Source organism: Miniopterus schreibersii (genome assembly GCF_964146895.1).
Source record: "Miniopterus schreibersii genome assembly, chromosome: 14".
Taxonomy (NCBI): domain Eukaryota; kingdom Metazoa; phylum Chordata; class Mammalia; order Chiroptera; family Miniopteridae; genus Miniopterus; species Miniopterus schreibersii.
The window spans coordinates 34,841,875-34,856,205 of NC_138114.1; positions in this window are offsets into that span (position 1 = coordinate 34,841,875).

The following is a 14,331-nucleotide window of genomic DNA, read 5'->3' on the forward strand; positions in this document are numbered from 1 at the left end:
CTAAGGGGTCATCTAGACCAAGGTTCTAAGTTGGAGACTTTTGGGTAGAGCCTGAAAGAGTGGGTGTTTATAAACTCTTCTGTTTGCCAAAGTCTCCAACCAGCACACTTCATCCATTTATATTACTTTTCAGGCCTCCGAGTTATCTGACCCAATCTAACCGAACAGTCCTGGTTTCCTGGGACTCAGGGGTTTCAGTGGAAAAACGGGGACAGTCCTGGGAAAACTCAGATGCCCGGTCACTCTAATTAACCATAGTATTTGACAAGTGAGGAAAATTCAGTTCAGACAGCAGATGTGAATTAATTAGACCCTTACAACTCAAAGTGTGGTGCATGGACCAGCAGCATCTGCATCACCGGTTAGAGATATAACATCTTGGGTTCCACCCCAGACCATCTGAATCAGCCTGCAGTTTAACAAGAGTCTCAGGTGAGTCTCATGCACATTGCAGTTTGAGAGTCTTTGGATTGTAGCAAAACCTGAACTTGGCCTTACTGAGGATTCCGGTTTGCTGTCCATGTGGGTAAAACAGACCTAACAATGACCTACTTGTACTGTAGTAATCTGACTTCGATATGTACATCTAATTTTTTCTTCTTGCCTCCCCGATTCCCCCAAATGACAGGCATCTATAATTTCATTGTTGGAAGGAACCTAAAAGTTCCATTCTCACCTGGGCGTGAGTTGCGGTTTCTATAAAAAGCTTTTACAGTTGAAATTTTCCCACCCTCCCAAACAAAATGCTATAAACAGCACAGATCAAAGGAGACTGCTGGGCGTTTAGGTTATTTCCAGTTTCAGATACTCCAAGCGACGTGTGCTAAGTACATATCCTTGCATGTGCAGCCGTAACGTACAATCTAGTGCTTTATTTATCTGTGGGATTGATTCTCGAAAGTAAGGTTGCTGGGTCAATGAGGATGTGCATTAAAATCGTAATGGATATCCAAAAAAAAGGTGTTGTTCAAAAAGGACTATTTGAAAAAAATAGCAGTACATTTATATTATGGAAAACGATGGAGCCATAATAGTGTGACTACAATAGACCTTCATTGACCTTGAGAAATGGCTATGATACACACTGTTAAGGAGAGGGAATGAGTTGCAGAGGAACTTAGCCGATTAGGGGGAGAATTGAGGGGGATATTTTGCAAAGTGATTCATCCCACTTTCTGAGTGCATTTATGGATGCTTCTTCTGGTCATAAAACTATGTGTTAATTTTGTAATTAAGAAGTTTAGGCCAGAGAAAAAGTGAAGTGGCTGCAGTGAATGAGGCCCCACAGGTCAGCTGTCAGGCTCCCCTTCCTTCCAACCCTTCCCACTCCCAGCCTTCCCCCTTCTCTGCCTCCAGAAGGAACCTAAAAGTGGCCCTGCTGCCAGTTGTAAGCTTCTGTTGGGCTGAACTCGGGTCACTTGCCAGTGCTCTGGCCGCCAATTTTGGGGAGAAGGTAAGTCTGACCTCCTTTTGTCTGTCTAAGGGGCCTCTCCACCCACCGTTCTGGGAAAGCCCCCTAATAGGAGATGCCGTGTAAATCAACTTGGCCCCTAATCAACAACTGAAGTGCAAAATCTACAGCCTTTTGAAAACCTCCCTGTGGTTGGGGAAGCCGTTGTGAATTAATTAACTCTATGTATTTTTGTGGGGTGCAAAGAAAAGTAACAGCCAAAGTTCACTGAGAATTTATTCTGTGTGCTAAGTATTTAGCATTGTCTCCTTTCATTCTTACAACATTGCTATGATGCAGGTACGATTTTTAATGCTCCTTTGACAAATGGAGCCATGAGGAACAGAATGGCTGTGTGACTTGCACACAGTCACACAGCTGGTCGCCAGTGGCTTTAGGATTTGAGCCCAAGCTGGCTGTGGAAAAGGTTCCCTGGTCATTGCATTATATGGCCTCCAGGATTTTAGTACCTGGAACTGGCACTGCTTTTATCTGGAATAATAGTGATACCTGCTGTCAATGATCACTTAGTATGTGCAAGGCACTGTCCTAACTTCCACACATGAATAAATTGATTTAATTCTCACAACAACCTCAGATGAGAAAACTGAAACTCAGAGATATCAGCAGTTCCTCCCGGGGTCCCTCAGAGGGTCTGTCCTCAAAGCCCACACACTCAACTGGACACTCCAGAGCCGTCTGTTCCTTCTGCTGTCAACCCACCAGCACACTTTTTCTTCTAGATTGATCTGGAAGCAGTTCTCTTGGGAGATTTGGAACTTCAGGAGAATTCAGCTGAAGTCATGGGTTTTTATTTCAGTTTTTCATTTCATCTTGATACTGAGGATCTGGCCCCAAGCTGATGTCAGTGAAAATAATTTAAATTAAGGCTGACCACTGTCATTTGTGAGGATTTGTTGGGGGGGAAAAACTCTGAAAAGACAGAGGGTGCGTGTGCGTGTGCGTGTGCATGTGTGTAATTGTGCAGTTCTAAATTTCTGTCATTAGAGAAATGATGGGAAAGAATAAGAAAGGGAGAAGAGATCAATAGCATTTTCTTATTAAACTGTTGCACATATAAAGTATAAAGATATGGCTCTTTGTGGGCCATTTATTCAAAAGAGAATTTTATTGCTAGAGGAAATGTGTTTTTCTAAGTGAAAATACAGTTTATCCTCAATCTGAATTGCAAATCTTGCAAAAGCAGGGTGGGAAGGAAGAAAAATGCCTAAAGGGAATGAGTTCTTTCTACTTTGTTATAGAAAAACTTCCTGAGACAAGCCTTAAGAAATCATAATTATTTTTTAAAATTCAGGTATCCTCTCGATCTGCATATTTTAGATAAATCAAAATAACCAGATAATTTTATACAATATCAACTTGGTTTAAGATGGAGAGAGAGAGAGAAAAAAAAAAGACAATACTATTGCAGCTGGATGATTGGAAGCAGAAAATTGCAGGGTGTGTTTGGCAGACTACAGCTCTAGAAATCAGACTTGTCTCCAGAGGATAAGCCACACAGTGGAGAACACGGCTGAAGAAGTGGGGGAAAGAGAGACGATTGAACATTTGGCCCACGCTGAGCGTTGCGCTCGGTGATTCACGTTTATCCATGTTGCCACAGTGCATCCTCCCACAGCAGCGGGTGTCATTAGACCCATTTTACAGGCAGAATAACTGAAGCTCAAGAAGGTAAAGTACTTGTCCCAAGTTCCCCAGCCGGTGATCAGTTGTAAAAGTTCAGACAAGAGGAAGTGAGGGCACAGCTGGGTGTGTCCAGAGGGGACAAAAGCCAGAGACATTGGGAAGGGGGGTGTGGTAGGGCTCAGCGATGCTCCAGACCGAGGAGTGATGCGGCAGGAGCCCAGGCGTGGGAGCCATGTGACAGGGCGCAGGTGAGGTTCCTGAGAGGGAAGGAGACCAGGAGCAGACGCTGGTTTGGGGACGGGGTGGCTGGGTCTGTGGTGTGGAGAACCATGGGCTACCAGGCGGAGGTGTCCCCAGGCTGGCCCCGGGCCTGCTCCTCCGGGGAGCTTGGCTTGTGAAGAGAGGGAATGAAGTCAGTGGGCATGAGGGCAGGGAGGGAGGGTGCTAAGGACTTGGGAGAGGGGGAGGAGCGAAAGGTGGATGACCAGAGGGTGGGGGAGAGCCGTTCATTATGCATTCGTTCATTTGCGCATTCATTCACTTAGCATTCATTTTCTCATCCACACAGTCACTCACTGTCTAAAACGGCCCTCGGGGCCTGGTCGGGTGTGGCTCAGTGGCTGGGCATTGACCTGGGATCCAAGAGATCGCGGTTCGATTCCCGGTCAGGGCACATGCCTGGGTTGTGGGCTTGATCCCCAGTGGGGGACGTGCAGGAGGCAGCCGATCAATGACTCTCTCATCATTGATGTTTCTATCTCTCTCTCCCCTTCTCCCTTCCTCTCTCTGAAATCAATAAAGATATATTTAAAAAATAAAGTAAAAAAAATAAAACGGCCCCAGGATCCCTACTTTTGCTGTGCAGCTCTTATATAATCCCCACCCCTGGAATGTGTCAATGTCAGAAATGTCCAAACCTGTAAGAATTTTTATGAGTTTATTGGAACCAAACTGACAATTGCAGGGAAGTAAAACCTCAACAGACTGAGAAAATGCTCCAGAGAATGGCAATTTGATCACTTATTTTATACATCAGAATCAAAGAGGAAGATGTAAGGGGATTATACGTAATCCTTTGGCGACAGATTAGGGAGGCGAGAGGAAGCAAAGGGGGAGGGGCATGGAATCCCTGGGATTGAATGTAAAGTAAAATGAATGGACACTTACTTCTTTTACCTGGGCAGGTATAGGATAGTTAACTGTTAACAATTAACACGATAATAATAACAATGAGGGGATTTGTGGCCTCTGCTCTGGTGGAAGTTGTGCTTTGAGAAGAGGTGGGGAGGAGGGAAGAAAATTACTTGGATATTCCAAACGTATGTTATCAGGTATGGAAAGAAAACAGACAGGCTCAACTAAGGTGAAGATTGACCTTTGTGAGGGGAAAATACAACCCTGGGATGTGACTACGCACCGTGAACTGCTTTTAGTTAGAAAGTTTTAATTTCAGACCATCACATGTGGTTACTTTAGGTCTCTGAGTTTGTAAGGTCATCATGTAGGCCTCCCCTGAGCTTGTCAGGTTTTTTTGTCCACAAATGTGAACAGGGACTTGTGACTAAATATGGGCCATCACTCTTTTGATTAGATTACATTATAGGGTAAAAGGGATTTTGCAGGAGTAATTAAGGTCCCTAAGCAGTTGACTTTGTGTTGATTAACTCAAAGAGAAATTATCCTGGGTGGGTCTGGCTTAGTCAGGAAGACCCTTAAAAGGAACTGGATTCTTCCTGAAGGAAGAGATTTGAAGGGTGACGGTGTGAGAAGGCATTTGGAGGGGGCCATGTGGCAAGGACTTGAAGGCAGCCCTTGGGAGCTGAGAGAGGTCTCTGGTTCACAGTAAGAAAATGGGGACCTCAGGCACATTATAGCAAGGAACTGAGTTCTGTCAATAGTCTGAGTGATCCTGAAAGAGGACCCTGAGCTCCAGATGAGCACACAGCCCTCCTGACACCTTGAGTTCAGCCATGTAAGATACTGAGCAGAGAGCCTTGTGATGCTGTTGTGGAGGCTAAAAAATATTAATACTTTTCTCCCACCTTCTAAGTTCTTCTGGCTGGGCTAGTAATCAAGTTAGCAAACACAGATTGACAGGAGAAAATCAAGGTCTTAATACATGCACATGGGAATTCACACAGACATGAAAATTCCAAAGACAGTTGAGGCAACATTGGGTACATAAGCCATTTTGGACAAAGGAGAAAAGAGAGGGAGTGGGGTATTAGATTTTAGAAGTGAGAATGGGCGATTTACAGGTAGTTGAGGAATGGGGGAAGACACATGGCAGGCAAATTCTTGGCAGGCGACTCAAGAAACAACGGGACACAGGGGGTATCTAGTAAACAGGCTCCTGCATGAAGCCTCCTATTTACCCTGCTTTATGCTAAGGCGCTATCCTAAGGCTCCCTTCCTGAAGCAGATTTCTCTGTCTGAATTTCTTGGGCTACAAAGCAGGGGGAGAGGGGGAGAGACGGTCAAAGCCCCACTTTGAGTCTTGTTTCTTGATAAACAGCTTAAAAGCAATATCCCAAAAAGGTAGCTTTAGGGTGGCAAACTGGTCCCTTCACTGCTTCTGGACTTCTGACCTATAGAACTGTGGAATAATACGTGGGAGCTGCTTCAAGTCACTGTCTGGTCGTTCGTTATGCAGCGACAGACAGCTCATGTAGTCACAAATCTTCACTGCCCACTGTGGAGCTGGGCTCGGAGCTGGGGACGGGGCGAGAGACAGTACAGACCCGGCATGTCCCCCAGGGAGCTGTTTTCTGATTCGGGGAGAGTGCCCACAGCCCAGGGTGAAGTGTAGGCCACCTAGATGTGAGTCAGGTTGTCCCCAGTTCAAATTCTGGCTGGGCCTTTTGCCCCCAGTCCAACTTTGGGCAAATGACTTAAGCCTCCTGTGCCTCAATTTTCTCATCTGTCAAACAAGGAAGAAGGTATTACTACAGAATATACTGCAAAGGCGGGGGAGGTTTACATGGGATTGGGTCAGCCAAGTGCTTAGTTTGTGCCTGGCATCTAGTAGGAGCACAATAAATGTTAGCTGGTACTTATTAGAGTCCTCTTCTGGGACATAGGATTGGAGTGGGTGGCATCGCCGCGTCCTATTCCACCCTCAGCATTAGCAGATGAAGGAAACGAGGCTTGGTGTGTCTTGCTGCTTATAAGAAAGTCAGGGCCAGGGCGAGAACCTGGGAGCCTTTCCCTGCTCTAAGCTGCCGCCAGCTGGACTCGGCAGCCAAGGGACTGTGGGGGTCAGGAGCAAGGGTCCCTGAAATGTGCCACCGCAGCATGCAGATTAATTAGAACTGAAATCAATGAAAGGCCAACAAACTCAGGAAGAGTTTTTGGTGTGTTGTTTTTTTTTTTTTACTTCCTTATTTTTTTAAAAAAAAGAGATTCAGATAGAAATACCTGATTTCGGACGGAAACCTTGACTTATCACCTTAAGAATTGACACTCTAGCATTAGTGGCGAAGACTCCAAGCGTTAGGCTAGGTGTCCCATTGTTTCTGAGCTGCCAGACAAGGATTTGTCTGCAGTGTGTGTTCCTGGTTCTTCAACTACCTGTAAATTGCCCATTCTCACTTCTCAAATCTGAGACCCCACCTCGCTTTTCTCCTTTGTTCCAAAATTCCTTTTTTTTAAACTTAAAAAAAAAATTATTTACCCTAGAAAGAGGAGAGAGAGAGGGAGAGGGAGGGAGATCTCGACATGCTTTTCCACCTATCCATGCACCCACTAGTTGATTCCTATATGTGCCCTGACCAAGGATCTAACCAACTGAACTACCTGGCCAGGGCAGTCCCAAAATGTCTTATATACCCAATGTTCCCTCACTTTCTTTGGAATTTTTATGTTTATGTGAATTCCCTGTGCACACATATTAAAATTTTGATTTTCCCCTGTTAATCTGTTGTATGTTGTTTGACTTATTTGGCCAGCCAGAACCAGCCAGAAGAACTGAAAGGGGTAGGGAACTGTCTCCTCGGCCTGACAGGACTCAAACCTTCCACATACTGTTCTCTCTTGGGCATTGATAGTGACTGCTCAGGGACCATGGTTGAGACAAGGCATTTCTGAGAAATTTAGAATTACTGAGCTAATTCAACCAATCAGAAGTTGGTCTTGCGCCTTCTGCCCCAGGCTCTTTTTTGCCCAGTGTCTGGTTCTGGTTCTTCTGCTCTGGGCAGGATGGAATTTCCACTGGAAAAGGTTGGGCTAATCTGAGCCCCTAATTAATCTAAATCTTATTATTCATGTGGCAGAACTTGAGCTGCATCTAATCACTGGGATGAAGAATGCTTTGTAGTCTGGTGTGGATGAAGATGTAGGAAGTATAATTTGGTCCATTATTTTTGGAGGACAATCTTGGCAACACGTATCAAAAGCCTTAAAATTATACATACGCTTTGACCCAAGGATTTTAATTTTAGTTTTTGAGCAAATATTTAACTATAAAAATGCTCATTGGAGAATGGCTTATAGAAAACATGAAAACAACCTAATGTCCTCTGATAGGGGATTGAAGAAATTATGGCACTTCTGAACTATGGAGTACTTTAATCACTATAATAATTAAAAATGGCACTGAAGGCTAAAATCTCAGAGGCTTATTTACAGGATACTCAGTTTCAAAGCAGTGAGAATGTTGGTTCTGGAATCAGATCTCCTGGGCTGGAATCCCAGCCCCACCGGTTCATTGTTGGATGACATTGGACGAGCTAGTTAACTTCTTAAATGGGGATAATTACATCACTCAGAGCTATTGTGAAAATGACATGAGATAATCCACATGAAGTGTTTAGCACAGCCTAGCACCACACACACATCTTGGGGTCACTCTCCGGATCCACACAATAGTAAGCACTTGCTCATAAACATTATTATTATTTTGATACCACTTTTGCTTTTAAAAACATATTGAAGGGGACCAGAGTTTTGCCGCCCTGAAGCTACCTTTTGGGATATTGATTTTAAGTTGTTTATTAAGAAACAAAAGACTTAGAAAGAACACTTGACCCTTCTTCCTGCCTAAGAGACTCAGAGAGAAAGGCCTAACCCAGGAAAGAAATTTTAGGATGTTGCCTTAGTCTAATTTGAATCAAGAGTGCTAAATAGGAGGGCTTTAGGAGGGCCTGTCAGCTAGATAACCCTGTGCCCCATTGTTCCTGGGCTACCTCGCAAGAATTTGCCTGCCCTGCACATTCCCGCTTTCTCAACTACCTGTAAATCGCCCATTCTCACTTCTGAAACCTAAGACCCCATTCCCCCTCTCCCCTTACTCTTTTGTCCAAAATGTCTTATATATCCAATATTTCCTCGCTGTCTTTGGAATTTTCACGCTAATGTGAATTGCCCATATGTGTGTATTAAAATTTGATTTTCTCTTGTTAATCTGTCTCTGTTCATTTGAATATTGGCCCAGCCAGAAGAACTTAGAAGGTGGGAGAAAAAGTTTTGTTTTTTCAAAGTCCCCACAATAGGCATTAGAAAGGTAAGGAAGAAATGAAAGCAAAAGGAGAATGGTTATCACACGTGGTTTAATTTCCTTTTGCTTCCTTATTTTCCAGAATGCTCTACGATACATAGGGAAAACGTCACTGAGAACAAAGGAAGGAGAAGAGAGTTGTCTTGGACTGTTGAAGCCCTCAGATAAGTTGCTGAGCTGCTCCTGTCTCAGCGGAGGGGACCTGAGGTTGGGCGGGGTGGGGAGAAGGGCAGGAGTTGGGCCCTGCTGGCCCTCCAGACCCCCTGCTGATGGAGTGAGTGTCCAGCCACCCTCCCCTGCCTTGGCCGGCCGAGGAGGGCCCCAGAGCGCACAGGCCTGGGAGCTTAGCTGCTCAGGGAGGTAAACCACCTAAACCCAGGAGACAGGAGAGGCCCCAGTCATCTGTGCGTTTGCGTCTCATCAACCTGACAGGCAGGAAGAATTCATTGGAGGCCACCCCACTCCTTTTCTGCTCTGGCAGCCTGATTGTCATTAGCATGTGTGACAAACTCCTCCATACAAACAGAAGCTTTAAGCGGAACCAAACTGTTTCCATGTCTTTGGAATGACAGCAGAGGACTTGCGCAGAAATGACTGGCAGAGGGAGCTGGGTTGGGGCTTTGAGGCATCAGAGAGGGTCCTGGAGGTGCTGTCCTCAGGTAGAAAGGTGAGAGAAGAGCCCCGAGTAGAAGGGGTGGGGGTTCCCCACTGTAGACACTCTAGCGGTTGCTTGGGGCAGCTGATAAGCTGGGGAGGGCAGCTGGGGCCACACACTGAGAAGGGCAGTATGGCGGGGGCAAAAGGAGAGATGGGGGGCCAGCTCTTCCTTTCCAGCGAGTCCGTTGGCAGGCTGTGGGCAGGGAGATGAAAAGGTACCGGAGCCCGTATTGGGCCCAGGGAGAGGCAGGGGGCGGGGTAGAGCCTGGTTTCTTGCTGACCACAGCTGCTCCAGCCCCTGTCCCAGCCTCTCTGCAGCAGGGAGGAGGGCCCAGAAAACAGTACTGCAAGAACTTCTGAGGGAAGACTCTGATTCTAAGCAGATTTTGAAAATGTATTATGTATGTATTGACTATTTTGACAGCTTTAAGAATAATTCATGTACAATAAATGGCACATATTTAAAATATACAGTTTCATAAAATTTGACATTTGTATGCACCCATGAAACCATCACCACAATTGAGAGGGGACAGATCTATCACCCACAGAAGTCTCCTTATACCCTTTGCAGTCTCTCCTGTTCCTCCCTGCTCCTCTAATCCCCAGGAGGTCACCAGTCTGTCATTGTGGATTAGTTTACATTGTCTAGAATTTTCTATAAATAGAGTCATGCAGTATACTCTTTTTTGTTGTTGGCTTCTTTCAGTCTAATGATTATTTTGAGATCAATCATGTTATTACGTGATAAGTTGTTCCTTTTTATTGCTGAGTAGTGCTCCATTGTATGGATATACCACCATTTGTTCACTTAGTCACCTGTTGATGGATATTTGGGTTCCAGTTTTTGGCCATTACAAATAAAAGTGCTATAAACATTCATGTACAAGTCTTTATATGGACATATGCTTTCATTTATTTTGGGTAAATATGGTGGGTGCTAAAAAACATTAATACCTTTCCTCTCACTTTCTAGGTTCTTCTAGCTGGGCTAATAATCCAATTAACAGAGACAGATTAGCAGGAGAAAATAAAGTTTTCATACACATGCATGGAGAATTCACACAAGCATGAAGACTGCAAAGACATCGAGGAAACATTGGTTATAGAATACATTTTGGATAAAGGAGAAAGGGGGTGACGGGATATTAGATTTCAGAAGTGAGAATGGGTGATTCCCAGGTAGTTGAGGAGGAGAGAACACACAGCAGGAATATTCTTGCCAGGCAACTCAGAAACAGTGGGACATGGGGTATCCAGCTAATAGGCCCCGGCCTGAAGCCCTCCTGTTTACCACACTTAATTCTAATTAGGCTAAGACTAGAATCCTAAGATTTCCTTCCCGAAGCTTGTTTTTCTATCTGTGTCTCTTGGGCAGGATGGAAGTGGAGGGTCAAAGGTTCTTCCTGAGTCTTTGTTTCTTAACCAGCTTAAAATCAATATCGCAAAAGGCAAAACTTTTGGTCCCCTTCAAAATCTAGCAGTGGAATGGTTAGGTCATACTGATGCCAGAGGGGCGAGTCCCTAGACAGAGGGTTCTTGGGTTGGAGCAGGAAAGAACTCAAGATGCGAGCCAGATAAGAGGTTAGAGTAGAAAAGCAGGTTTCATTGAGCTGAGGGAACAAGCAAGAAAAGCCACTCCACAGTCAGAGTAGCCAGTCAGAGTGGCAGACTCTCCTCACAAGGAAAGGAAGAGAGACCCCAACCATCTCTAGAGGTTGAGCTTATATCTGTTTGTAATTTCTGTGGAAAATTGCTGGTATGGGGAAAAAGAGAGTGGGAAAAGGTTGCGATTAACCTTCGTGAGGTATATTTTGTGCCCTTGTGTTCTCCCTTTATCATATGGGTGAATGATAAGGTATGGGTGAGCAGCTATTAACCGATCTTTGCAGGAATTTTCTTTGTCCCAGGGCTCTTTGTGGTCTGCTTGTGTCTGTGGTCAGCGGAGTTCCATGTCAGACAGCACGGAGCAAGCCCTTGACTTTGACTTTAGTTGATTTAGAAAGTTCCCATGCCCCTCTTGTGTGTTAGTACAGCGAGCATATGTTTAACTTTTAATAAAAACTTCCGAAGTGGTGTTCCATTTTACGTTCCCACCAGTAAGTACATGAGAATTCCACGTGCTCCACTTCCTCTCCAATACTTGGTATGGTCATTCTTTTTGATTTTAGACATTCTAATAGATGTGCAGTGCTATTGTTATTGGTGGCAGTGGAGTTCTTGGGGTGCCGTGAGGAAAATAATTTCCTGAAGCCCCCACAGGAGGATGGGGTTTCTTTGAAAGCTTTATTGATGATGTAAAATTAAGGGAGGGTTCCCCTCCAAGGTCCCATCTCTGTCTCGCCATGGAAGAAGTCCAATCTTGTCTTCAGCAGGGCCAGAATTAAGGCCATTGCCCAGAATATTTGTTCCATATTAAAGTACATTCCAGTCCAGCATCTGGCTAGCTTAGCTGTGTTCCCAGTTGCAGTCCACTGTGTGTGGGGTCCTCAGGGCCATGGGCCATGCAGCTGCTTAAGGCCACATGGCTATGGAGAAGAGAACCGGAGAACACATAGGAGAGTGCGGGTCATGGAGCAAGAGAGAGGAAACTCTTGGTCTGGGGATTTTACTTTCCAATATTTCTCTTGCTTCTGATGGGGTCTACCCTCTAGGCATTCTATTGTTCCTCAGGTTATACTGACAGGTAAGTAACTCCCCTGTGCCACCCTGACTTCATTGCGCATGTGCCCATCTCCCCCTTTGGTTGATCCCTTCCCCCAGTTACCTGCAGGGAATGGACCGGTGGTTCCCTGGGGAGTGTGAAGCTGTAGCTGCCCAGTTGACCATGCTTATAATGCCTGGCCTCCCCTTTGCACTCTTCCTATCATTAATATTAATAAACTAGCTTATTACAACAATAATAGTATCTCTTTGTGGTTTTAATTTGTATTTCCCTAATGACAAATAATGTTGAATATCTTTTTATGTGAATATTTGTTGTGTATGTATATCTTTTCCCTATTTGGGGGGGGTGTATTTTTTCTTTTTTATTGAGTTTTGAAAGTTCTTTATACATTCTGGATACAAATCACTTGCATGTGACTTGCAAATATATTCTCCCATTATGTGCCTTGTCTTTTATTTCTCTTAACAGTGTCTTTCAAAGAGAAGTTTATTTATTTTATTGTTTCTATCACCATTTATCTCCTCTCTGCCCTCTTCCTCCTCACCCCACCCCCCATGAGTTTTTAATTTTGCTGACATTTAGCTTATAAATTTTTTTCTTTAATGGATCATGCTTTTGGTGCATTACCTATTAATACTTTGCTTAACCCTTAGTCGCAAGGTGTTCTTTATGTTTTCTTCTAGAATTTTTATAGTGTTAGTTTCTACATTTAATTAATGTCTGGTTGTGGTATGAGGTATAAGTCAAATTTCATTTTTTTTTTTTCCTGAATTGCCTTTGCACCTTTGTAAAAAATCAGTTGCCCATATCTGTGTGGGTCTATTTCTAGATTCTCTATTCTGTTCCATTGATCTATTTGTCTGTTTTTACACCAATACCACACTGTCTTAATATGTGTAGTTTAATAAGTCTTGAAATCAGGTAGTAGAGTCCCCTAATATTGTTTTTCTTTTTCTTTTTTAAAATATTTTTATTGATTTTAGAGAGAGAGGAAGGGAGCGGGGTAGAGAGAGAAACATCAATGATGAGAGAGTCATTGATCGGCTGCCTCCTGCACGCCCCCTACTGGGGATTGAGCCCACAACCCAGGAATGTGCCCTGACCAGGATCATAGGTCGATGCTCAACCGCTGAGTCACCCTGGCTGGGCATATTGTTTTTATTTTTCAAAGTTGCTTTGGTTATTTTAAGTTCCTTGTATTTCTACCCTGGACTGGGGTATTGTGGTTGTGTCTGTGACCGAAGCTTCTGCTACATAAAACTTGAGGCTTTTTTATGGTCCCGATATAGCGTAAGTCTAGCTCGACAGGCACAGCAAGGCAAGAGAAAGTATAAAGGGCCCCAAAGAACTTTGCCTTCTTGGGCTGAGGTGTCCAGGTGGCAGGTGACCCTCCCCAATGCACCAATTAGAACTCAAACTTTAGAGCTGGGGTGAGGGGAACCTGAGAAATAAGCCTCCTCACCGTAGAAGATGAGCTGAGATACATGCAGAAAGGGGAAGAGACTTGACTAAGGTCACACGGCAGGTGAGTGACAGCAAGAGGTTAGACCCCACGTCTCCTGAACCACTGGGCCTCCTTGAGTCACTAGTTGGTTTGTAACTCTCCTCATTTAATAAATATCCAGGCTCAAGGTGAAGGTTGTGCCAACTTTTTTCTCTACTACATCCAATAAAATAAAAAAAAGACATTTTTTTTTAAATGCATAAAAATGGTTCAAACACTTGTTCTTTTTGCTTAAAATGACCTGATCACTAAGTGTAAATGCACCATCCCCAATTCTAAATTTTTAAAATATAAGTTAATGTGGTAATGTAATAGAAGAGTATTCACACATCTAGGTGCAGCTAGTTGTGAGATTGTGGGCAAGCTTTTTGACCTCACTTTTCTGTGAAATGGCGGATGGGAGATGTTGATGAATGACTTTAACGCTTGTTTCAAATGCAATCTATCCACTTTCTACCCCATTGGTCTTTTTGATTCTGAAATAAAATGTTTTCTTTTTAAGAGCTCTGTCAAATACAATTCCCATCCAACAAGACAGTTGATGCCATTTCTTTTGGGGAATGAGGACTCTTCTGTCACTTCTTCCTAATTCTGGAAAAGGTCCTTTCTGGTGACTGAGCAGGCCGGCTGATCTCACACCCCTGGTGACCCATCCATGGGGCACTAAGTGTGGGGCCTGCTGGACTTGGCCTCCAGGAGCAAGGATCCTGAAGGCTGTCACCCAGCCTAGCTGGGTTCACACCCACTGATTTACCAAGCATAGGGGCCACTGACACCTTTTATGTCCCTTCATCTGGGCAAAGGGACACGGTGAGAGGATAGGTGGCCAGGAACCCATCCCTGGGTCACCTCCACAGAACTCTCCCATCATTGATGGTGTCCTTTTGCCCTGGAAAACAAAACCTAGGCCC